General features: G+C 38.1%; 1 long non-coding RNA gene across 1 annotated transcript; it reads right to left on the bottom strand.

Annotated features, from left to right (window-relative positions):
* LOC110268280 lies at nucleotides 18,902-22,561 on the bottom strand. Its single transcript, XR_002356415.1, has 3 exons — nucleotides 22,446-22,561; nucleotides 22,080-22,082; nucleotides 18,902-18,944 (listed from the first exon to the last, which is right to left on the bottom strand). It is a non-coding gene; the product is annotated as an uncharacterized LOC110268280 (long non-coding RNA).

Genomic DNA, 22,919 nt, shown 5'->3' with positions numbered 1-22,919 from the left:
AGAAGTCATCCATGAAGACTTCTAAAAATTTCTCTACCATATCAGAGAAGATAGAGAGCATTCACCTCTGAAAGGTTACAGGTGCATAGCACAAACCATTGGCATCCTTCTGTAGGCAAATACTCCAAAAGGACATGTGAATGCTGTTTTCTCTTGGTCCTAAGGATCTACTGTAATTTGGTTGTAACCTGAATAGCCATCCAAAAAGTAGTGGTATTCTTGACCTGCTAATCTCTCTAGCATCTGGTCTATGAATGGTAAAGGAAAATGATCCTTTCTGGTGGCTGTATTGAGTTTTCTGTAGTCAATACACATACGCCACCCTGTAACTGTTCTTGTAGGAACTAGTTCATTCTTTTCATTATGAACCACTGTCATGCCTCCCTTCTTGCGGACAACTTGGACAGGGCTAACCTAGGGGCTATCAGAAATAGGATAAATAATCCCAGCCTCTAGTAACTTAGTGACCTCTTTCTACACCACCTCCTTCATGGCCGGATTCAGCCGCCTCTGTGGTTGAACCACTGGCTTAGCATTATCCTCCAATAGGATCTTGTGCATGCATCTGGCTAGGCTAATGCCCTTAAGATCACTTATGGACCACCCAAGAGCTGTCTTGTGTGTCCTTAGCACTTGAATCAGTGCTTTCTCTTCCTCTGGCTCTAAAGTAGAGCTTATGATTACTGGAAAAGTGTCATCTTCTCCCAGAAATGCATATTTCAGGGATGGTGGTAGTGGCTTGAGCTCGGGTTTTGGAGGCTTCTCCTCTTCCTGAGGAGTTTTCAGAGGTTCTTCTGTTTTCTCTGATTTCTCCAGATCAGGCTGAACATCTTTAAAAATGTCTTCTAGCTCTGATTCGAGACTCTCAGTCATATTGACTTCTTTCACCAGGGAGTCAATAATATCAGTGCTCATGCAGTCTTTTGGTGTGTCTGGATGCTGCATAACTTTGACAGCATTCAACTTGAGTCATCCTCATTAACTCTCAGGGTAATCTCCCCTCTTTGGACGTCAATGAGGGTTCGTCCAGTTGCTAGGAAAGGTCTTCCTAGAATGAGAGTTGCACTCTTGTGCTCCTCTATTTCCAGCACTACAAAGTCAGTGGGTAAGGCAAACGGCCCAACCTTGATAATCATGTCCTCAATTACGCCTGATGGAATCTTAATGGAGATATCAGCAAGTTGGAGGTATATCCGGGTTGGTTTAACTTCATCAGTCAAACCATGCTTTTTGATAGTGGATGTAGGTATTAGGTTGATACTTGCTCCAAGATCACATAGAGCTGTCTTGGTACAAGCACCCTCTAATGTGCATAGTATCATAAAGCTTCCGGGATCTTTAAGCTTCTCTGGTAAGCTTTTCAGAATGACTGCAGTGCATTCTTCAGTGAGGAAAATCTTTTCAGTTTCTCTCCAATCCTTCTTATGACTTAAAATTTCTTTCATGAACTTAGCATAAGAGGGTATTTGCTCAAGTGTATCTGCAAACGGAATCTTTATTTCAAGAGTCCTGAGATAGTCTGCAAAGCGGGCAAATTGTTTATCCTGTTCCGCTTGGCGGAGTTTCCGAGGGTAAGGCATCTTGGCTTTATATTCTTCAACCTTAGTTGCTGCAGCTTTATTTCCTGTAGAAGGGGTTGGAGAACCCTGCTTAAGGGAGTTGTTATCAGCACTTACAGGTGTCTGATCCCTTATTGGAGTTTGAACGCCAGAATTGGGTGCTTTTTGGGCGTTTAACACCAGATTGCTACCCTTTTCTGGCATTTGAACGCCAGATTTGGCTACCCATTGGGCGTTTGAACGCCAGAATCATTCCTCTCTGGGCTCTTACTGTCTTCAAAGGGAATTTGGGCAATGGCTTGGTCATCCTCTTTCAGTTGTTCCTTTCTTGGCTTTCTGCTACCTTGAGTTGAGACATTCAATGTCTTCCCACTCCTTAATTGAACAGCTTGGCATTCTTCTGTTATCTGTTTAGATAACTGCTGTCTTGTTTGATTTAATTATTTTTCCATATTCTGGTTAGCATCTTTGGTTTCTTGCAGCATCTCTTTAAATTCTACGAACTGTTTTGTTATAATAAGCAGTTGCTGATTGAGTTCAACAACTTGTTCTTGAGGACTAAGTTCATTGGATACTACTTTAGCTTCTTCTTTCATGGAGGACCCACTACTTAAGTATAGATATTGATTTCTAGCAACTGTATCAATGAGCTCTTGAGACTCTTCAATTGTCTTTCTCATGTGTATAGATCCACCAGCTGAGTGATCTAGAGACATCTGGGCCTTTTCTGTAAGCCCGTAGTAGAAGATGTCTAACTGCACCCATTCTGAAAATATTTCATAGGGGCATTTCCTTAGCATCCCTCTGTACCTCTCCCAGGCATTATATAGAGATTCATTATCCTCTTGTTTAAAGCCTTGGATGTCCAGCCTTAGCTGTGTGATCCTTTTTGGAGGGAAATACTGATTCAGAAATTTGTCTGATAACTGTTTCCATGTTCTTATGCTTGCTGTGGGTTGGTTATTTAACCACCTCTTAGCTTGATCTTTTATAGTAATAATCTGTAGACATCCTGATCTACTTCCTTATCATGTACTGTGTTAGCAATTTGTAAGAATTGTGCCAGAAACTCAATAGGTTCTTCCTGTGGAAGACTGAAATACTGGCAATTTAGCTGCACTATGATAATGAGATGAGGGTTTAGCTCAAAACTGCTGGCCCTGATGGGGGGGTATACAGATACTACTCCCATAGGAAGCATTAGTGGGGTTATCATATGACCCCAGAGTCCTTCTGGACCGTTCATTTCCACTTGGGTCCATGATGGGAAAAGGGAGATGATGTGGATTGCAAATAAAGTATATTTTTTTATTTAATTTAATTAAGGATAAACCAAATAAAAAGGAAATAAACTAAAATAATTGGANAGAAAAGAAAAAGATTTTGAAAAATTTTATAAAGGATTTTCAAAAATATAAAAAAATTGAAAAAGATTTAAAAAGATAAATTTTAAAATTGAGATTTTAACTTGATTAACAAGAAACTACCAAAGTTTAAAAATTTTGACTAAGTCAACCTATGTAATTCGAAAATGATGAGTAAATAAGGGAATATATATATATGAATTTAATGAAGAAAGAGAAAAACAATAAAATGACACCAAACTTAGAATTTTTAGATCAAAACAAAGAAAACAAAAAAGAAAACTTTGAATGTCAAGATGAACACCAAGAATACTTTGAAGATCAAGATGAACACCAAGAACAAATTTTGAAAATTTTTAAGGAAATAAGGACACAAAGGACACCAAACTTAAAAATTTTTATACTTTGTACACTAATGATTCGAATTGCACAAGAAAAATAAGGAAAGACACAAAACAAGAAAAACTAAAGATCAAATAAGGAAAATAAACAAGAACAACTTGAAGATTAAGAAAGAACAAGGAACATATAATTAAAAATATGAAGAAAAATAAAAACATGCAAATGACACCAAACTTAAAACATGAAACTAAACTCAAACAGAAAACTCAATTATCAGTTTATTAAAAATTTTCGAAAAAAATTTAGAAAAAGAAAACAAGGATTTTAAAATTTTAACAAAAACAATAATAGAAGACTCTAAACCAAAAAGATAAATTTTCCTAATCAAAGCAACAAAATAAACCGTCAGTTGTCCAAACTCGAATAATCCCCGGCAACGTCACTTTTCACAACTCCGCACAACTAACCAGCAAGTGCACTGGGTCGTCCAAGTAATACCTTACGTGAGTAAGGGTCGATCCCATGGAGATTGTCGGCTTGAAGCAAGCTATGGTTATCTTGTAAATCTTAGTTAGGACATTAATGATAAGAATGATTGTATTTATGAAAAAAATAAATAACATGAAATGAATAGTACTTGGGATTCAGTAATGAGAAACAGGCTGAGGTTTCGGAGATGCTCTGTCATCTGAATCTCTGCTTTCCTACTGTCTTCTTCTCCAAACACGCATGGCTTCCTTCAATGGCAAGCTGTATGATCCTCTCGGATGAAAAATACCAGGCACGGTCTCTTCACGGCTAATCAACTGTCAGATTTCTCGTCTCGCATGAAAAATACCATGTATAGCTACCGCATGACTAATCATCTGTCGGTTCCCACTAGCGTCGGAATAGGACCCTTGTCCTTTTGCACACTGTCACTGCGCCCAACATTCGCAGGTTTGAATCTCGTCACAGTCATCCCTTCCCAGATCCTACTCGTAATATCACAGACAAGGTTTAGACTTTCCGGATCCCAAGAATGCTGCCAATTGGTTCTAGCCTCTACCACGAAGGTTCTAACCTCCAGACTCGGTCCGTGGATTAGAAACCCAAGAAATATACACTCAAGCTATCGCCCAATGACTACGTTGAGCTCAGATAGAACGGGAGTGGTTGTCAGGCACGCGTTCATAGGTTTGAGGATAATAATGAATGTCACGGATCATCATATTCTCTATATTGAAGTACGAGTGAGTATCTTAGAATAGAATCAAGCGTGATTGAATAGAAAACAATAGTAATTGCATGAATCCATTGAAACACAGCAGAGCTCCTCACCCCCACCTATGGGGTTTAGAGGCTCATGCTATAGAAGATACAATATGAAGTGTAAAATGTCATCCGGTACTAAATGAATCTCTAAAAGTAGTTTTTATACTAAACTAGTAACTTAGGTTTACAGAAAATGAGTAACTAAGTGCAAATAGTACAGAAATCCACTTTCGGGACCCACTTGATGAGTGTTCGGGCTGAGCTTTTAAGCTTTCATGTGCATATGCCTCATGTTGGAGTTAAACGCCACCCTGGGTGCCAAAATGGGTGTTCAACGCCAAGAATTATGCCAGTTCTGGCATTTTACGCCAGAAAGTTTTTAGCTGGCTTTTAACGCCAGTTTGGCCCATCAAATCTCAGGTAAAGTATGAACTATTATATACTGCTGGAAAGCCCAAGATGTCTACTTTACAACGCAATTGAGAGCGCGCCAATTGGGCTTCTGTAGCTCCAGAAAATATACTTTGAGTGAAGGAGGCTCAGAATCCAACAGTATCTACAGTCCTTTCTCAGCCTCTGAATCAGATTTTTGCTCAGGTCCCTCAATTTCAGCCAAAAAATATCTGAAATTATAGAAAAACACACAAACTCATAGTAAAGTCCAGAAATGTGAGTTTTGAATAAAAAATAATAAAAATATAATAAAAAGTAATTAAAACATACTAAAAACTATGTAAAAACAATGCCAAAAAGGGTATAAATTATCCGCTCATCAGTTGGGTTGCCTCCCAATAAGCGCTTCTTTAATGTCATTAGCTTGACACTTGATTGCTGACTTTCTTTCTCTTCTTCCATTTGGTTAATAGAAATGACTCCATGGGAGAAGAGGAGGAGATTAGTGCCCTCATATTTGAATTCCTCCTAACAAGCTTTCTTTTAGTGTGATGAGCTTGATTCTCCTTGCTTGTTAGGGTAGGGCTTGTATTGTTTATCCATCCCTATGCATTTTCCTCTTGGGACCTTTCTCCTTGGTGGGTGATGACTGCCTAACACTAAACTTAAGTTTGATATCTAGGAAAACTGTATCAGTTTTCACCAACGGAGGAGGCTCCAGTATTGTACTCTGCATGGAAGTACCTCCTTTGTCAGGGGGTAGTGGAGGTTGAAGGACCTTGATAACCATATAATCCTTCTGTAACCTCATCACTAATTCGCGTCTCTCAACATCAGAGAGGTTTCTTCCAGTAGATAGAGACCATTGTTCCACAACCTCGACAAACAGAATATTGATTTACATCTTTTCAGAGCATTCCAAGGATTGTGAGCATTGCTCATCCTTGATCTCCTTTTGGGCATCTAAGGGTGTGGTACTTCATGATTTCTTCCCATAAGAGGGGTGTGCAACAATGTGGTCCCAGCCTCTTCTTGAGTCCCTTCTTCATTTAGTTCCTCAACAGTGTGAACCATCTGAGGCTCAGCCTCCTTGGTACTAATAAGGGCCAGACACTCTTCTCTTGGATTCACTTCTATGTCTCTGAGAAGAGTGTTAGGATGTCTCTGCCATTTCTGAGGAAGGTTCCTCTGAATGACTACATTGTACTCCTTAGTAAGAACTACTGTCTCTACTTCCCTCCAATCCCTCTTGTTGTTCAGTATTTGCTTCATGAACTTAGCATATGAAGGCATTTGTTCAAGAGCCTCTGCAATGGTGATAAACCCCAATTTTGTAGTTTATCTAGTGCTTATTTTGGGGGATTTTGTCACCTTTTCCCATATTTTTTCAATGAAATAGCATGGTTTTGTAATTCTCCCTTAAATTGTGCTTAAGTGTAAAAATATGCTTTTTAGGCCCTTAAATTGGTGATTTTAATTCACTTTAATTCCATTCGATGCCTTGATGTGTTTGTTGAGTGATTTCAGGTTAATACGGAAAGTATTGGATGGGAGAAATGAAGAGGAAAGCATGCAAGTGGAGAATTCATGAAGAAATGATCAAAATGGATAATTGAGGGCCACGCGCACGCGTCAAGCATGCATACGCGTGAGTAGAGGTTTTGCGATCAACGCGCATGCATCAAGCACGCGCACGTGTGACGTTTGGCACGTGACTCACTTAAAGTGAAATCGCTGGGGGCGATTTCTGAGCTGCCCAAGCCCAATTCCAACTCGTTTCTGAGGGTATTTGATGCAGAATTGAAGATTGAGCAAAGAGGGAGCACTTAGTTAGTCATGATGAGCCTTTAGTTAGTTTTCTAGAGAGAGAAGCTCCCTCTTCTCTCTAGAATTGGGTTAGGATTAGGTTAATTTCTCTTAGATCTAGGTCCAATTTCACGTTTTCATCTTGTTTCCTTTATGATTTCTTGTTTCTACTACTTCATTCTTCTTAGTTCTCTTATTAATTTTACATTTATGCCTCTTTTATGTTCATGCACTCATGTTGGATTTGGATCTACTTTAATGTAATTTGATGATTAATGTTCTCTTATTGATGATTTGAGTTGTGCATTTACTTTTCTTGCAATTGGTAGTTGGTAGATTTATTATTCTTGCACTTTTACTATGCTTTCCTTTTATGCCTTCCAAGTGTTTGACAAAATGCTTGGTTGGGTTTAGAGTAGACTTTGAGCATTCTTGGCTTGGAAAGAGTAATTGGGCAATCTGGAGTCATCAGTACCCAATTTAGATTGGTGATCTAGAGTTGTTAGTTAATATTATTTCTATTGACTCTAATCTCTTGCTAATTCAATTAGTGAGTTGATTAGGATTTTTGTCTTGAGATTAACTAGTCTTCTTTGACTTTCTCTCATGGAAGATAACTTACACCTTCTTCCAACATTGGGGATGACGAAATAAGATAAATTCTTGTTAATTATTGTTATTAGTGACTAGGGTGGAAGGCCTATGATCTCAATCTTGCCATGAATGTCTCTCTTTACTTGTCATCTTTAAATGCTTGCTTGATTTACTTTTCTTGTTAACTACAAATCAAACCCCTCCTTACATCTTCATAGCCAATAATTGAGCACTTCATTGCAATTCCTTATGAGACGACCCGAGGTTTAAATAATTGTGACAACCAAAATTTTTGATTGGGAGGGTTGTTTGTTGGTTTAGAACTATACTTGCAATGAGAATCCTATTTCATTAGAGGAAATTCTAGACCATCAACTAAATTCTCTTCAGCAAATGGGAATTTTGATCTCCAGCTTCTTAAAAGCTTCTAAGAATTTGGCAAATTGCCTATCCTTTTCTGCTTTTTGGAGTCTTTAAGGGTATGGTAACTTGGCCTTGTACTCAAGGGCCATGAGTGGTGCAAGGTGAGTGTTCAAAGTGCCTAAAGAAAGGTCACCAACCTGCTTAGGAGAGGTATTCCCAGCATTTACATGTGTCTGGTCTCCCTTGGGCTGGCATTCAATGCCTGGGTTGACCCCTTCTGGGCGTTGGGCGACCTGGTTGCCATCCCTTTCTAGGCGTTCAACGCCCCTGATGGTACCTGGTGCACGAATTGTGAATCACACTTTTCACAACTCGTACCACTAACCAGCAAGTGCACTGGGTCGTCCAAGTAATACCTTACGTGGGTAAGGGTCGAATCCCACGGAGATTGTTAGTTTGAAACAATCTATGGTTATCTTGTAACTCTTAGTCAGGATATAATATCAATAATAATTTTTAGTTTTAATTGTAAAAAGTCAAAGGGCATAAAATAAATACTTGTTACTTAATATTGGAGAATATGTTGGAGTTTTGGAGATGCTTTGTCCTCTTTATTTCAGCTTTTCTCTTGTACTCCTCTTCACACACGCAAGGCTCCTTCCATGGCAAGCTGTATGTAGGGTGTCACCGTTGTCACTGGCTACTTCCCATCCTCTTAGTGAAAATGGTCCAAATGTTCTGTCACAGCACGACTAATCATCTGTTGGTTCTCGATCATGTCAGATAGAATCCATTGATTCTTTTGCGTCTGTCACTACGCCCAACAATCGCGAGTTTGAAGCTCGTCACAGCCATTCAATCCTTGAATCCTACTCGGAATACCACAGACATGGTTTAGACTTTCCGGATTCTCATGAATGCCGCCATCAATTCTAGCTTATACCACGAAGATTCTGATTACGGAATCTAAGAGATACTCATTCAATCTAATATAGAATGGAGGTAGTTGTCAGGCACACGTTCATGGATTGAGGAAGGTGATGAGTGTCACGGATCATCACCTTCTTCATAGTGAAGCGCGAATGAACATCTTAGATAGGAACAAGTGTGTTTGAATAGAAAACAGAGATAATTGCATTAATTCATCGGGACGCTGCAGAGCTCCTCACCCCCCAACAATGGGGTTTAGAGACTCATGCCGTCAAAGAGTATAAAATTCAGATCTAAAAATGTCATGAGATACAAAATAAATCTCTAAAAGTTGTTTAAATACTCAACTAGTAACCTAGGTTTACAGAAATGAGTAAACTATGATAGATAGTGCAGAAATCCACTTCTGGGGTCCACTTGGTGTGTGCTGGGGCTGAGACTTAAGCTTCTCACGTGCCTGGGCTATTTCTGGAGTTAAACGTCAGGTTGTAACCTGTTTCTGGCGTTGAACTCCAACTTGTATCCTGTTTCTGGCGCTGAACGCCAGACTGCAACATGGAACTGGCGTTGAACGCCAGTTTACGTCATCTATCTTCGTGCAAAATGTAGACTATTATATATTTCTGGAAAGCCCTGGATGTCTACTTTCCAACGCAATTGAGAGCGCGCCATTTGGAGTTTTGTAGCTCCAGAAAATCCACTTTGAGTGCAGGGAGATCAGAATCCAACAGCATCAGCAATCCTTTTTCATCCTGAATTAGATTTTTACTCAGCTCCCTCAATTTCAGACAGAAAATACCTGAAATCACAGAAAAATACACAAACTCATAGTAAAGTCCAGAAATGTGATTTTTAATTAAAAACTAATAAAAATATAATAAAAAGTGACTAAAACATACTAAAAACTACCTAAAAACAATGCCAAAAAGCGTATAAATTATCCGCTCATCACAACACCAAACTTAAATTGTTGCTTGTTCCCAAGCAACTAAAAACAAAGTAGGATAAAAAGAAGAGAATATATAATGAATTTTAAAAACATCTATGAAGATCAGTCTTAATTAGATGAGCGGGACTATTAGCTTTTTGCTTCTGAATAGTTTTGGCATCTCACTTTATCCTTTGAAGTTCAGAATGATTGGCATCTATAGGAACTCAGAATTCAGATAGTGTTATTGATTCTCCTAGTTCAGTATGTTGATTCTTGAACACAGCTATTTTATGAGTCTTGGCCGTGGCCCTAAGCACTATGTTTTCCAATATTACCACCGGATATATACATGCCACAGACACATAACTGGGTGAACCCTTTTCAGATTGTGACTCAGCTTTGCTAAAGTCCCCAATTAGAGGTGTCCAGGGTTCTTAAGCACACTCTGTTTTTGCTTTGGACCTCGATTTTAACCGCTCAGTCTCAAGTTTTCACTTGACACCTTCACGCCACAAGCACATGGTTAGGGACAGTGTGGTTTAGCCTCTTAGGCCAAGATTTTATTCCTTTAGGCCCTCCTATCCACTGATGCTCAAAGCCTTGGATCCTTTTTATTACCCTTGCCTTTTGGTTTTAAGGGCTATTGGCTTTTTGCTCTTGCCTTTTGGTTTAAAGAGCTTTTGGCTTTTTCTGCTTGCTTTTTCTTTTTCTTGCTCTCTTCTTTTTTTTTTTTTCATTTTTTTTGCAAGCTTTGTTCTTTACTGCTTTTTCTTGCTTCAAGAATCATTTTTATGATTTTTCAGATTATCAAATAACCTTTCTCGTTTTTCATCATTCTTTCAAGAGCCAACAATTTTAACATTCATAAACAACAAATTCAAAAGACATATGCACTGTTCAAGCATTCATTCAGAAAACAAAAAGTATTGCCACCACATCAAAATAATTAAACTATTTTAAAATTCAAAATTCATGTACTTCTTTTTCTTTTTCAGAAAACAATTTTCAATTAAGAAAGGTGATGGATTCATAGGACATTCATATCTTTAAGACATAGACACTTAGATACTAGTGATCATATAGTAAAGACACAAACATAATTAAACAGGAAAATAAGAACAAGGAAATTAAGGAATGGGTCCACCTTAATGAGGGTGGCGTCTTCCTCAAGAACCAATGGTGCTCTTGAGCTCCTCTATGTCTCTTCCTTGTCTTTGTTGCTCCTCCCTCATAGCTCTTTGATCTGCAGTCAAATGCTCTACCACTGAACTATGGACCCTTGAGATGAACCTCTCCATCTCTCATGACTCGGAGGTGGAAGCAACTGCCATCCTTTTTCTCTTTCTAAAGGTCTCTCCGGCCTTAGGTGCCATAAATGGTTATGGAAAAACAAAAAGCAACGCTTTTTTCCACACCAAACTTAAAAGGTTTGCTCGTCCTCGAGCACAAGAAGATAGAAGGGAGTAGAAGGAGAAGTGTGAATGGGTGGGTATGGGAGGGAAATGGTATGAATTGGAATGATGAGGTAGGTGGGGATCCTGTGGGGTCCACAGATCCTGAGGGGATCCTGTGAGGTCCACAGATCCTGTAGAGGATCCTGTGGGGTCCACAGATCAAGTGGGGTCAAGGACTTAACATCCCTGCTCCAATTAGGCGTGTAAAACGCCCTTGCTGTGCAATCCTGGCGTTTAACGCCAGACTGCTGCTTGTTTCTGGCGTTAAACTCCCAAATGTGGCCTGTTTCTGGCATTTAACGCCAGGCAGATGCTTGTTTCTGGCGTTAAACACTAGCTTGGTACTTGTTTCTGGCGTTAAACGCCAGATAGATGCTTGTTTCTGGCGTTTAAACGCCAGACTGCTCTCCTTCAGGGTGTGCTATTTTTAATGCTATTTTTCATTCTATTTTTGATTTGTCAGTAGTTTTTGTGACTTCACATGATCATCAACCTAATAAATCACGAAATAATAAAAAGAAAATAAAATAGTTATGATTAAATAACATTGGGTTGCCTCCCAACAAGCGCTTCTTTAATGTCAATAACTTGACAGTGAGCTCTCATGGAGCCTCACAGATAATCAGAGCAAGGTTGGAACCTCCCAACACCAAACTTAGAGTTTAGTTGTGGCCTCCCAACACCAAACTTAGAGTTTGAATGTGGGGGTTTTGTTTGACTCTGTATTGAGAGAAGCTTTTCATGCTTCCTCTCCATGGTTACAGAAGGAGAACCTTGTGTCTTATAGTTTGTAATGTCTGCAAACCACAGAGCTTCCTAAATAGCAAACAATTGCTCATCCGGAAAGGTTTCAGAGATCTCAGTAGGAGGGAGGGATGCTCCTGCTACTGGTTCTATCTAGGACAGGTGATCAGCTACTTGATTCTCTGTCCCTTTTCTGTCTTTTATTTCTATATCAAACTCTTGCAGAAGCAACACCCATCTTATGAGCCTGGGCTTTGAATCCTGCTTTGTGATTAGATATTTAAGAGCAGCATGGTCAGTGTACACAATCACTTTTGATCCTACTAAGTATGATCTAAACTTGTCAATGGCATAAACCAGTGCAAGCAGCTCTTTTTCTGTGGTTGTGTAATTCTTCTGTGCGTCATTCAAAATACGGCTAGCATAGTGAATAACGTGCAGAAGCTTATTATGCCTATGTCCCAATATTGCACCAATAGCATGGTCACTGGCATCACACATTAGTTCGAATGGTAATGTCCAGTCTGGTGCAGAAATGACATGTGCTGTGACCAGCTTAGCTTTCAGGGTCTCAAACGCCTACAGACACTCTGTGTCAAATATAAATGGCGTGTCAGCAGCTAGCAGATTGCTCAGAGGTTTTGCAATTTTTGAAAAATCCTTTATAAACCTCCTATAGAATACTGCATGCCCCAGAAAGCTTCTGATTGCCTTAACATTGGCAGGTGGTGGTAATTTTTCAATTACTTCAACTTTAGCTCGATCCACCTCTATTCCCTTGTTTGAAATTTTATGCCCAAGGACAATCCCTTCAGTCACCATAAAGTGACATTTTTCCTAGTTTAAAACTAGGTTGGTCTCTTGGCATCTTTTTAGAACAAGTGCTAAATGGTTAAGGCAGGAGCTGAATGAGTTTTCAAATACTGAAAAGTCATCCATGAAGACTTCCAGAAACTTCTCTACCATATCAGAGAAGATAGAGAGCATGCACCTCTGAAAGGTTGCAGGTGCATTACACAGACCAAAAGGCATCCTTCTGTAAGCAAACACTCCAGAAGGACATGTGAATTCCTGGAGGCTGTATTGAGCCTTCTGTAGTTAATACACATACGCCACCCTGTAACTGTTCTTGTAGGAACCAGTTCATTCTTTTTATTATGAACCACTGTCATTCCTCCCTTCTTAGGGACAACATGGACAGGGCTCACCCAGGGACTATCAGAAATAGGATAGATAATCCCAGTCTCTAGTAACTTAGTAACCTCTTTCTGCACCACCTCTTTCATGGCGGGATTTAGCCGCCTCTGTGGTTGAACCACTGGTTTAGCATCATCCTCCAATAGGATCTTGTGCATGCATCTGGCTGGGCTAATGCCCTTAAGATCACTTATGGACCACCCAAGAGCTGTCCTCTGTGTCCTTAGCACCTGAATTAGTGCTTTCTCTTCCTGTGGCCCTAAAGCAGAGCTTATGATTACAGGAAAAGGGTCACCTTCTCCCAGAAATGCATATTTCAGGGATGGTGGTAGTGGTTTGAGCTCGGGTTTAAGAGGTTTCTCCTCTTCTTGAGGAGTTTTCAGAGGTTTTTTTATTTCCTCTGGTTCCTCCAGATCAGGCTGAACATCTTTAAAAATGTTCTCTAGCTCTGATTCGAGACTCTCAGTCATATTGACCTCTTCCACCAGGGAGTCAATAATATCAACGCCCACGCAGTCGTCTGATGTGTCTAGATCTTGCATAGCTTTAACAACATTCAACTTAAACTCATCCTCATTGACTCTCAGGGTTATCTCCCCTTTTTGGACGTCAATGAGGGTTTGTCCAGTTGCTAGGAATGTCCTAGAATGAGAGTTGCACTCTTGTGCTCCTCCATTTCCAGCACTACAAAGTCAGTAGGGAAGGCAAATGGCCCAACCTTGACAATCATGTCCTCAATTATGCCTGATGGATATTTAATGGAGCCATCAGCAAGTTGAAGACAGATTCGGGTTGGTTTGACCTCTTCAGTCAAGCCAAGCTTTCTGATAGTGGATGCAGGGATTAGGTTGATGCTTGCCCCAAAATCACATAGAGCTGTCTTGGTGCAGTTACCCTCTAATATGCATGGTATCGTAAAGCTCCCGGGATCTTTAAGCTTTTCTGGGAAGCTTTTTAGAATGACTGCACTGCATTCTTCGGTGAGGAGAACTCTTTCAGTTTCTCTCCAATCCTTCTTATGACTCAAGATATCTTTCATGAACTTGGCATAAGAGGGTATTTGCTCAAGTGCCTCTGCAAACGGAATCTTTATTTCAAGAGTCCTGAGATAGTCTGCAAAGTGGGCAAATTGCTTATCCTGCTCCTCTTTGCGGGGTTTTTGAGGATAAGGCATCTTGGCTTTGTATTCCTCAACCTCAGTTGTTGCAGGTTTATTTCCTACAGAGGCAGGTTGAGAAGCCTTCTTGACTGATTTATTATCAGCACTTGCAGGTGTCTGATCCCTCACTGGCATTTGAAAGCCAGGGTTGGAAGCTGGAGTGGCGTTGGACGCCAACTCCTTACTTGTTCCTGGAGTTTGAACGCCAGAACTGAGCTTCCATTAGGAATTTGACGTCAACTCCTTGCCTATTTCTGGCATTTGAACGCCAGAGTTATTCCTCTCTGGGCTCTTACTGTCCTCAGAGGGATTTTGGATAGCCGGTTGTTCATTTCTTGACTTCCTGCTGCCTTGAAGTGAGGTATTTAATGTTTTCCCACTTCTTAATTGAACTGCTTGGCACTCTTCTGTTATTTGTTTTGATAATTGTTGTTCTGTTTGCTTCAACTGTACTTCCATATTCAGATTAGCCATTCTTGTGTCTTGTAGTATCTCCTTGAATTCGGCCAGCTGTTTTGCTAGAAAGTCTAATTGCTGATTGAATTCAGTAATTTGTTCTGCAGGACTGAGTTCAGCAGTTACTGTTTTAGCCTCTTCTTTCATGGAAGATTCACTGCTTAGGTACAGATGCTGATTTTTGGCAACTGTATCAATAAGCTCTTGAGCCTCTTCAATTGTCTTTCTCATGTGTATAGATCTACCAGCTGAGTGGTCTAGAGAAATCTGAGCTTTCTCTGTAAGCCCATAATAGAAGATGTCTAACTGCACCCATTCTGAAAATATTTCAGAGGGGCATTTTCTTAGCATCTCTCTGTATCTCTCCCAGGCATCATAAAGAGATTCATTATCTCCTTGTTTAAAGCCTTGGATGTCCAGCCTTAGCTGTGTCATCCATTTTGGAGAGAAGTATTGATTCAGGAATTTTTCTGACAGCTGTTTCCATGTCCTTATGCTAGCCTTAGGTTGGTTATTTAACCACCTCTTAGCTTGGTCTTTTACAGCAAATGGAAACAATAATAATCTGTAGACATCCTGATCTACTTCCTTATCATGTTCTGTGTCAGCAATTTGTAAAAATTGTGCCAAAAACTCTGTAGGTTCTTCCTGTGGAAGACCGGAATACTGGCAACTTTGCTGCACCATGATAATGAGCTGAGGATTCAACTCAAAGCTACTGACTCCAATGGACGGTATACAGATACTGCTCCCATATGAAGCAGTAGTGGGGTTAGCATATGACCCCAGAGTCCTTCTGGACTGTTCATTTCCACTTAGGTCCCTGATGGAGAAAGGGAGATGATGCGGATTGCAAAAAATAATTTTTTTTTTTGAAAACCGAAATTAAAATAAAATAAAATAAAATAAAATAACTGAAAAATTTACTATATTTTTGAAAATTAGAAGAAAAATAAATAATAGAAAATTGAAAACTAAATTAATTAAAAAGATTTGAAAAAAATGTGGGTGAGGATTTTCGAAAAAAATGAAGAGAGAGAAATAGGTTAGGAAGTTTTGAAAAAGATATATCTTAAAATTAAAGATACTTGTAAGAAACTAAAATAAAATAAAATAAAGAAAAGATATGAAAAAGATTTTATTTTAAGATTTGAGATTAGAAAAGATAAGATAAGCTAGGTAGGAGAAGATAAGGAATTTAAATTAAAAAGTGTTGAAATTTAAATTTTAAATTTGAAAATTAATTTTAAAATTTGAAATTTGAAATTTAAAAATTGAAATTTGAAAATTGAATTTTGAATTTTCGAAAAAGTTAACAATATTAAGATAATGATTTGAAAAAGAAAATTTTGAAAATATTTGAAAATTGAAATTTGAAAATTAAATTTTAAATTTTAAATTTTGAAATTTGAATTTTGAAATTTGAATTTTGAAATTTAATTTTTGAATTTTGGAAGTTGAAATTTTAAATTTGAAATAAGATAAGATAAGATTTTGAAAAAGATATTATTTTTTTGAAAAAAAAAAGATTTGAATTTTGAAATTTTAAAACTAAGATAAGATAAAATAAAAAATTTTAAAATAAAATCTGAATTTTTAAAAGGAAAATTCGAAAAATCAATTAAAATCAAGGAAAAAGATATTTTTGAAATCAATGAGGAAAGAGAAAAACAATAAAAAGACACAAAACTTAAAATTTTTAGATCTAATGCTCTTTATTTTCGAAAATTTTGGAGGGAAACACCAAGGAACACCAAACTTAAAAATTTTAAGATCAAAACACAAGGAAGACTCAAGAACACTTTGAAGACTCACAAGAACAACAAGAACATGAAGATAGAACACCAAACTTAAAATTTTTAGAAAACCAAAATAAAATTTTCGAAAACTAAAGAAAAATTAACAAGGAAACACCAAACTTAAAGTTTGGCACAAGATTTATTCAAAAAAAATTTATTTTTGAAAAAGTTTTTAAAAAGAAGCTAGCCAATTACCAAGAACATAAGCACAACGCTCTAACTAATTGAGCTATAAATTTAACGTGTTTTAATAAGATATTTAATAAATAAAGATTTTTTTGGTGGATACTAATAATTCGAAAATGCACAAGAAAAACAAGAAAAATCACAAAACAAGAGAAACTAAAGATCAAACAAGGAAAATAAACAAGAACAACTTGAAGATTAACAAAGAACAATGAACACAAATTCGAAAATTTGAAAGAAAATAAAAACATGCAATTGACACCAAACTTAAAATATGAAACTAAACTCAAACAGAAAAACTCAATTATCAGTTTATAAAATTCTCGAAAAATTTAAAAAGAGAAAATAAGGATTTAAAAATAATTTCAACCAAAAACAATAATAGAAGACTCTAAACAAAAAAAAAATTTCCTAATCTAAGCAACAAAATAAACCGTCAGTTGTCCAAACTCGAACAATCCCCGGCAACGGCGCCAAAAACTTGGTGCACGAATTGTGAATCACACTTTTCACAACTCGTACCACTAACCAGCAAGTGCACTAGGTCGTCCAAGTAATACCTTACGTGAGTAAGGGTCGAATCCACGTAGATTGTTGGTTTGAAGCAAAGTATGGTTATCTTGTAACTCTTAGTCAGGATATAATATCAATAATAATTTTTAGTTTTAATTGTAAAAAGTCAAAGGGCATAAAATAAATACTTGTTACTCAATAATGGAGAATATGTTGGAGTTTTGGAGATGCTTTGTCCTCTTTATTTCAGCTTTTCTCTTGTACTCCTCTTCACACACGCAAGGCTCCTTCCATGGCAAGCTGTATGTAGGGGGTCACCGTTGTCAATGGCTACTTCCCATCCTCTCAGTGAAAATGGTCCAAATGCTCTGTCACAGCACGGCTAATCATCTGTTGGTTCTCGATCATGTCAGAATAGAATCCATTGATTCTTTTGCGTCTGTCACTACGCCCAACAATCGTGAGTTTGAAGTTCGTCACAGCCATTCAATCCTTGAATCCTACTCGGAATACCACACACAAGGTTTAGACTTTCCGGATTCTCATGAATGCCGCCATCAATTCTAGCTTATACCACGAAGATTCTGATTACGGAATCTAAGAGATACTCATTCAATCTAATATAGAACGGAGGTGGTTGTCAGACACACGTTCATGGATTGAGGAAGGTCATGAGTGTCACGGATCATCACCTTCTTCATAGTGAAGCGCGAATGAACATCTTAGATAGGAACAAGCGTGTTTGAATAGAAAACAGAGATAATTGCATTAATTCATCGGGATGCTGCAGAGCTCCTCACCCCCCAACAATGGGGTTTAGAGACTCATGCCATCAAAGAGTATAAAATTCAGATCTAAAAATGTCATGAGATACAAAATAAATCTCTAAAAGTTGTTTAAATACTCAACTAGTAACCTAGGTTTACAGAAAATGAGTAAACTATGATAGATAGTGTAGAAATCCACTTCTGGGGTCCACTTGGTGTGTGCTGGGGCTGAGACTTAAGCTTCTCACGTGCCTGGGCTGTTTCTGGAGTTAAATGCCAGGTTGTAACCTGTTTCTGGCGTTGAACTCCAACTTGTAACCTGTTTCTGGCGCTGAACGCCAGACTGCAACATGGAACTGGCGTTGAACGCCAGTTTACGTCATCTATCTTCGCGCAAAGTATAGACTATTATATATTTCTGGAAAGCCCTGGATGTCTACTTTCCAACACAATTGACAGCGCGCCATTCGGAGATCTGTAGCTCCAGAAAATCCACTTTGAGTGTAGGGAGGTCAGAATCCAACAGCATCAGCAGTCCTTTTTCAGCCTGAATCTGATTTTCGCTCAGCTCCCTCAATTTCAGCCAGAAAATACCTGAAATCACAGAAAAACACACAAGCTCATAGTAATGTCCAGAAATGTGATTTTTAATTAAAAACTAATAAAAATATAATAAAAAGTGACTAAAACATATTAAAAACTACCTAAAAACAATGCCAAAAAGCATATAAATTATCCACTCATCAGTACTCTAGGCTGCAGCTTGTTCATCTGCTACCATTTCTTCCTTTCCCTGCCTCTTACTTTTCTGAGGCTGGGTGTTCAGGGTACTCCCTAATTGAAGAGCTTGGCACTCTTCTCTTAGCTGTTAAGACAAGTGCTGTCTAGCTTGACTCAACTATGCCTCTATATTCTTGTTAGAGGCTCGGGCTTCTTGCAACATCTCTTACAATTTCAACGTTTATTGTGCAAGGGAGTGCAGTTGCTGGGTTAATGACTCACTTTACTCAGGAGGGTCTGACTTAGTGAATACTGTCTTAACCTCTCCTTTTAATGAAGTCTCAACAGCTGAGTACATATGCTGATTACTGGCAACTGTCTCAATGAGCTCGTGAGCTTCCTTAATTGTCTTTCTCTGTGATGACAAGTCATCTTAGCCTATTTTAGCTAGTCTTTTTCTTTAGTTTTCATTAGAATTATGCACTTTCTTGAGCTACAAGCAAGCTAATTGAGTAGATTTTCATGTTTCCCTTGATTGAACTAACCATATATGAATTCATGCCATTTCATGAGGTTTTAGGCTATATTTGTTGCATATTATGAAAGATTGAATATCTCATGATTTTGAGCATAGCTTTGATGAGTTTGGTTGATTAATGATAGGTGAAGAAAGCTTGGAGAAAGGTTGAAGCAAGAAGGAATGGCTAGAAGTGAAGAAAGGAATAAGTGAAATTGATCCTGGAGGCATGAAGTTAGCCCCAACGTTAGCCCCCTAACTTGGGTTCCCCAATTCCCTTTACATTTCAAGCAATTTATATTCCTTGCACTTTAAGATTCCGCAATTTACATTTCTTGCACTTTAAGTTTCTGCCATTTAATTTCTTGTTCTTTAAGTTTCAGCAATTTATTTCTTGTTCTCTTTACTTCAATGCAATTTACATTCTGCAAGTCACACAATCATCAACCAAATCTTGATTCGCTTGACTAAATCAACCACCAAACTAAAATTGCTCAATCCTTCAATCCCTGTGGGATCGACCTCACTCCCTGAGTTTTTATTACTTGATACGACCCGGTACACTTGCCGGTTAGTTTTGTGATGTTTTGTGAGAGATTCGTTTCTCATCAAAATATCTCATCAAGTTTTTGGCGCCGTTGCCGGGGATTGATTAGATTGACAATGATTAAGTGAGGTGGTGATATAGATCAAGCACTTTTTCTTTAATTTTGATTAACCCACTAACTGTTTGATTTTTTGCTTAAGCTAACTAAAACTTCATTCTAGCAATAGTTTGAAGTGCTACTGGTTTGTGTGCTCTTATGTTCTGCTTGTATGTCAGGTACAAGAAGAGCCATACCCAATTTTCATGAACAAGACGAAAGAACTCTCAGGAGGTTAAGAAGAGCAGAAAGAGGGAAAAGTATTGTTGGAGAAGAGGAATCAGACGAAGAACACAAACACCAACCACCATAAAAGAAAGCCACAATGTCAAGCTAATGACAATAAAAGAGCGCTCCATGGGAGGCAACCCATGATTTAAGATTCATGTCATTTTAAATTCAATAAGTTATGATCACTTGATGCATGAATTCTTTTCTCTTTTCACGAACGTGTCTATTTATTGCATGCACTATTTTGAAACATATGCTAAGTTTGGTGTGTCTTCAAGCACACTTAACCAATATCATAAAGGATTTTGTTTCACATGCTTAAAATATTTTGATAGAGCATATGGCCGAACACTAAGTTTGGTGTCCACATAGCTTCATGAAAATTTGAAATTCATGCATCAATAATCATACTTTTGTTATTTTTGAAAACCTTATAAATAGAATTTTTTTTTATAATGAAGGCATTAATTGTGATAAACCCTTTGACAAGAAACAAGTTTGATGTTCATCAAACCTTGATGCACCAATTCAAGGATACAATTAATCCTTCATGAAAAAAAAAAGAGAAAAAGAAAGTATGATGAAAACAATTCTTATGAACATTTAAACTTCACTAATTGGAAGAAGAAACTCATTTTCTTTATATATTACCAAACATCAAGTTTGGTGTCTTCCAAAGGAAGTGTCACGGTTTAAATGAGACAAGGATTGAGGGTTCATAAAGTTTTAATAAAAAGTACACCCTTGCTACGGTTGGATGAGACTAATGTGTGTTGTCTTGTTGTGGTGACTAGGAAGTCAAAGAATCTTTTAAGAAAAGGACAAGACAAAGGAAAGCATAGCATAAGGACAAAATCCTATCACATACTTCAAGTAAGAAATCTGCCACTCCTTGAGAATGATCACGGCAAAGGCAAGGGAAGGAGCAAATTTTGTCTTCATTCATCCATACATGCACACCCTTGATCCCCATAGTGTCTAATTGCATCCTAGCCCTTCATTGCTCATTTAAAAGCATACCACCTTCAAGCCATGCACATAACCGAATCACTCCTCAACATAACAAGCCTTGTGCAATCTTTCTTCTACTTTAAACTCTAACCACTTAAACTTCTCTTCATAATCTCTTGTCATAACAAATTCAGTCCGAATCACTGTTTCCTCCAACCACATATCAAACTCTCCAACATTCTTCACATTCCCTCTCAACCAACCAAGTGATCATGGCATCCTCCTCAAGAACCAAACGACGAAAAGGAAAAGATCCAATAGTGGAGGAAGAAACACATGAATATGACCAATGGAGGTTCAAGTCTTGGTCTCATCAAATGCAAATTCAATGGATGAACGAGAAAAAAATCTATCCTGAAATTCCATTCATGTTGCCGGATGATGGATGTCAAGAAATAAAGAACAAAATCCGGAAGAGGAGATGGGAGGAACTTACATCGCCAACCACCCGAGTTAATGCCAACATCATAAGAGAGTTCTATGCAAATGTCCCAAGGATTGACATGCGTGAACCCCCAATGTACAAGAGCTATGTGCGTGGGGTGGAAGTAGACTTTAGCCCGGAGGCAATCAAAAAAGTCTTGAAACTAAAGTCAGTCCGCTTTGATGAACCGGGATACCAACAAAGATTGACTGAGGATCAAGATTATGAGGAGATTGCAAGAGACATTTGTTTTGAGAACTCAAAATGGGAAGGAGACAACAAGAACAGATACAAGTTCCTAAAGAGATGTAACCTCATTCCGGAAGCAAAAGGTTGGTATGAGTTGATGAAAAGATCAACAAGTATAAAGAAAAGAAAATGAACTTGCTACACATGACACTCAAATAAAGCTTATGAACAAAGTAATAACTAAGGATAAAGGAATAATGAGAGGTCATAGCAGTATGTCACTTGAAGCTTGAAGGAGACTTTCTAGGCCAAGGAGTCAATAAGAAGTGAGTATTTGCATATCCACATAAAACCCCATGAACTATCAATAATACTCTGCTAGCATGAACTTCCTCCTCCATTTCATTCTTTCTTCTTAATAATTCATTTCTTGCTTGGGGACAAGCAAGCTTTAAGTTTGGTGTTGTGATGACAAGTCATCTTAGCCTATTTTAGCTAGTCTTTTTCTTTAGTTTTCATTAGAATTATGCACTTTCTTGAGCTACAAGCAAGCTAATTGAGTAGATTTTCATATATGGTTGGTTCAATCAAGGGAAACATGAAACCTTGCACTTTAAGATTCCGCAATTTACATTTCTTGCACTTTAAGTTTCAGCAATTTATTTCTTGTTCTCTTTACTTCAATGCAATTTACATTCTGCAAGTCACACAATCATCAACCAAATCTTGATTTGCTTGACTAAATCAACCACCAAACTAAAATTGCTCAATCCTTCAATCCCTGTGGGATCGACCTCACTCCCGTGAGTTTTTATTACTTGATACGACCCGGTACACTTGCCGGTTAGTTTTGTGATGTTTTGTGAGAGATTCGTTTCTCATCAAAATATCTCATCACTCATGTGGATTGAAACACCAGCAGAATGGGCTAAGGACATCTTAGCCATATCTGTGAGTCCGTAATAAAAGATGTCTAACTTTACCCATTCTGAAAATATTTCAGTAGGGAATTTTCTTAGCATTATCTTGTGTCTCACCCAAGCATCATAAAGGGATTCATTATCTCCTTGTTTGAAGCCTTGGATCTCCAGTCTCAAATGGGTCAGCTTCCATAGAGGAAAGTATTGATTGAAAAACTTGTCCACCAGCTGATTCCATGTTTTCAAGCTAGACTTGGGTAGGTTATCTAACCACCTCTTTGCCTAGTCTTTAACATCAAAGGGAAAAGCCATCAATCTGTAGACATCCTGGTCTACTCCCTCAGTGTATACTGTGTCAGCTAATTGCAGGAATTCTGCAAGGAATTCCATGGGCTCTTCTTGTGAGTCCATGAAATTGGCAGTTTTGCTGCACTAGAATGATTAACTATCGG

The sequence above is a fragment of the Arachis ipaensis genome, chromosome B10 (genome assembly GCF_000816755.2).
Source record: "Arachis ipaensis cultivar K30076 chromosome B10, Araip1.1, whole genome shotgun sequence".
Lineage (NCBI taxonomy): Eukaryota > Viridiplantae > Streptophyta > Magnoliopsida > Fabales > Fabaceae > Arachis > Arachis ipaensis.
This window is presented reverse-complemented; position numbering and strand designations above follow the sequence as displayed.